Raw genomic sequence first — 4,519 nt, 5'->3', positions numbered from 1 at the left:
GTTCTCGACTTGATTTTTATTTTATTACCTCGTCTCCATAGTTACTATTTGCAAATAGTCAATAATATTGTAGGTCCATTTTATTTATGTTCTTTCTACGCACCGTTACAACACATTTTCATCTCATCATTTAATTTCTGTTGTAAATATATTGTTGTATGTTTATTACAAAAAAATGGCGCGATAATCATTAATTTCCAATTTCGTCATTAAATACTACACCAAATACAAAATAAATAGCACCATTAAATTTCTTGTGAAAAACTGTTATTTATATGAAGTTATTTTAAAATTTGTAAGTTCATCCGTTTGGTTTCCTTTAGCGAACAAAATAAAAGAACTTCCTCTTTTATATATATATTATTTTGCAGCACTGAATTGATATGGAATTTTTTTAAATCAACGTTGAGAAAGAACAATGCTTTTCCCATATTTTGGAAAACTCACCCTAGTAATGTAATCTAATTCAAACACCGTGCCCAAAAATAGCCCTTTTATTGTAAAATATACCCATATATATGTATGTTAAACTTCTATTCATGGAAAAATGGGCGGGGCATAGCCTATAAGTTATTGTGCCGGGATACATCTCGAAATGTCCAAAGTTCGAGCCGTGATATGCCATTGCAAAGTCCTGCATTTTCAGCCGTTGAATTGTTATTGTTGTGACAGTCAAACCAGCTGTATGGTTAAGAACAGTCGTGCAGACTAATGCTTGGTTGTACTTTCTCGGATCAGCAGTTCTAAATCAGGATGACTATGATTGAACCCTGAGGTCTCTGATCTAGCCGTTTTGCTCATATGCTGTATAAAGTGCCGTTCTGGTTGAAAATGCCAAATTCAAATATCTGACTCGTTTTCTTTCTGGTAAATATGGTTTTTGCCATCCACTTTTCTTATACTTTGTTGTTGGCGTTCAATGTGTCCAAAATATGGTAAAATCGGTTCTAAAGTTTACCACCTTCACTGAAATTTATTAATTTACATTCTGATTAATGTTCCCCCGGTGGGACAGTAGTAAGTCTTCGGAATCAGGGGTTCGATTCCCATTGGTGGACACGGCAGATAGCCGATGTGGCTTTGCTATAACAAAACACGCACACTGAATGATATTTTTTTCTTTGGAAATAGTTCCATAGACGCTACGATATAAATCATACTTTTCCTTAGTATCGATAGACGCTACGACATAAGTCATACTTTTCCTTAGTATCGATAGACGCTACGACATAAATCATACTTTTCCTTAGTATCGATAGACGCTACGACATAAATCATACTTTTCCTTAGTATCGATAGACGCTACGACATAAATCATACTTTTCCTTAGTATCGATAGACGCTACGACATAAATCATACTTTTCCTTAGTATCGATAGACGCTACGACATAAATCATAATTTTCCTTAGTATCGATAGACGCTACGACATAAATCATACTTTTCCTTAGTATCGATAGACGCTACGACATAAATCATAATTTTCCTGAGTATCGATAGACGCTACGGCATAAGTCATACTTTTCCTTGATATTATTTTATAAGATAAAACTATCACCGCAAATATATTGAGTAAAAGTAGAATGAGTGGGTTTGAATACCGCTGTATCTGTGTCAAACCTTTAAACAAACCATTTAGGTGAAAGCTAATAATGTGAAAATTGAAAGAAAATAGGTTATCCTCTGTATTAAAACTGAATCAAGTGGTTCCTTGTCACTGGTTATACCTTGGTTTAGTTTTTTTTATTCATACATATATATAAATCATCACAGGTGCAGTAGATGACCCCTAACCTAATTATTGTCCTAGTCTCTAAGGCTACCCTGTATTACGTTTCTAGCTACTGCTGTATGTCTTCAAGTGTCTTGAGAAGCAGGCTGATAGCCACCCAAGCTGACAAGGGTAATGTGATATTTCTGTGGGTATATCTGTAACATCTTTTAGGAATGCATAAAAAACAGCATGCAAATGGTTTCATGGCACATACCTCAGATGCCTTTAAAGAAGTTATAAGCTGTTAGTCGATTAGATTAGATATATGTACTCATTAGGGTTTTGCTTGTTTAGGATACTTTTCACTATACGACGTATCAATATAATATACTTAACTCTCTTCAATTGTAGTACGAGAAACAGTGGGTATTATCGAGATACAATCACTTGCGTTCTTAAAACATTTGATCAGGGCATAACATTTTTTACAAACTTCTTTTATCCTGAAAGAAAGTGCAGTCCTTTTGCAGATATATGTTATCGAAGTATGGCATCAAGAGAAAATAAAACATAACAATTCTGGAAATATATGTTGTCAAAGTATGGGCTACAAGAGAAAATGAAACATAACAATTCTGGAAATATATGTTGTCAAAGTATGGGCTACAAGAGAAAATGAAACATAACAATTCTGGAAATATATGTTGTCAAAGTATGGGCTACAAGAGAAAATGAAACATAACATTTCCAGAAATATGTGTTATCAAAGCTTCAGATAAGATAAGGTATAACACTTCTACAAATACATGCTATTAAAATATGCTTCAACAGAGAATACGATATAACGCTCCTACAAGTATGTTATCGATGGATATGCTTCAGGTAGGGTAAGCGGTTGGTCTGCAGACGTATAACACTAGAAACCGGATTGTGTAGCTTTGTGCTTAGGTACAACCAAACTGTCTATATTTCAATCATTCATTTGAAGTAACAGTTAAATCATTTAGGCTTAAATTTTATGAGACAAAGAAGAAGAGATGAAGTCAGTTTCTCTTTTTCTCTAAGGTTTAAGTTCACATATTTTATTTCTTTGTTTTAATGTTCACATATTTTAAATAACAGTAGATTGCCTACACTGTTTATAGTAAGGTGTCTCCTAGAAGTTGGGGCGCGGGTTGGCGCTGTGGTACAGCTCAGGATTTCGGAGCAAGCAAGCCAGGTTCGAATCCAAGCGATACCACAAATTATATGTGTTATAAGAGTGACAACTCATTCCTTAGTAGTTCAAAATTAGGAACAATGGTAAAGAGCCTTAATAGCTTTGCCATGAGTACAAAATACTGGCTTAGTGCTTTGGGAAGCTTCGTTAAACAGTTCCTGACTGTGATAACTCATTAAGGCTCTCCTAATAACATCTTCATCAAATCGACAATAATCAACCTTGAATATAAGTTCTGAAAATTTGCATAATCTGAACAAGCTAACTGAAGATAAGCTGTCATTTTGCATTGTGCGTTTCATTCACGAACCAGCGTACTAATAAAAATCAGTTAATTATAGATTGTTATAACATTCAATAGGAAATGTAATGTGTGTGTGCATGTTTATCATCAATATGATAAAAAACAGTTAACGTGATTAAAATACAAAGAGTGTTATAAACATGCCTAGAATAACATATAACGATGAAGATGGAAAGGGAAGAAGTTAGTCTCTAAGTAACTTAAACCGTCAGTTTAATTATAAATGTCTGTTGACTGTAATAAGATTGTTTTCAAACTAAATATAACTTAAGAAAAACAGACTTAAAATTATATTTTTAGCAACAGTATTTTTATAAGTATCATCAGTATTACTTTTACGTATTTCATCGATCCAGTTTGTTTAGAATTTTCGCACAAAGCTACACAAAGAGCTATCTACGCATACCTTTCTGTCATTTAGAACTTATAGACAAGAAGGAAAGTAACTGGTCAACAGTACTCACTGCCAACTATTGGGCTACTCTTATTTGAGAAATTGGACCATTAATCTTGTAGCACACCCACGACCTGGTAGTACGGAAGGTGCTTTTGTGGCAGCGGAATGTGAACCATGAATTATCTGAGTCACAATTCGATTAGTTCGCTAGTCACTAGGCCACACTAGTTCAATATCTAGTAAAAAATAAATATCTTAGTTGTCTCATTTGATTCACAAATTGAAATCTATATATTTTAACGTAAACTCCTTTGTAGTTAAATGTTTTTAAAACCCAATAAAAACACGATAGCAAAAATGTAATTGAAGGATCTCAAATAAGACAATCTCTCTGAATGGCCAAACTATATTTATGAATTTTCTTATATTAACGTAGATATCTTCAGTAATGATACCGTAATATTTTTAAAATATAACACATTAATTTGCAGTTTGATTTATCTGGTTACTAAACGTCTGAATTTAAAAGTGTGTCTTTTCAAATTGGTTCAAGTTCAGAAATATAATCTATTTTATTTCAGAATTTCAATATCGGCCCATCTCCTTCGTACTGTTCAAAACAAGTATTCAGTTTTAAATTACGTCTACTCTATTTACGTAAACAAAGTACACGGGCTTGTGCCTATCTTGTGTAATAAACTGGTTTAAGAATCTAAACTACCGTATTCCTTAACCTTTATATGTACAATATATCTGAACTTTTAGCTATCGGTGTACCAGTGCTACCTGCCAGGTGGATAAGGCGCTCGATTCGCAATCTGAGGGTCTCGGGTTCGAATCCCCGTCCCACCGAACGAGCAGCCCTTTCAGCCGTGGAGGCGTTATA

This window comes from Limulus polyphemus, unplaced genomic scaffold, assembly GCF_000517525.1.
Source record: "Limulus polyphemus unplaced genomic scaffold, Limulus_polyphemus-2.1.2 Scaffold1999, whole genome shotgun sequence".
In the NCBI taxonomy this organism is placed as follows: Eukaryota; Metazoa; Arthropoda; class Merostomata; order Xiphosura; family Limulidae; genus Limulus; species Limulus polyphemus.
This window is presented reverse-complemented; position numbering follows the sequence as displayed.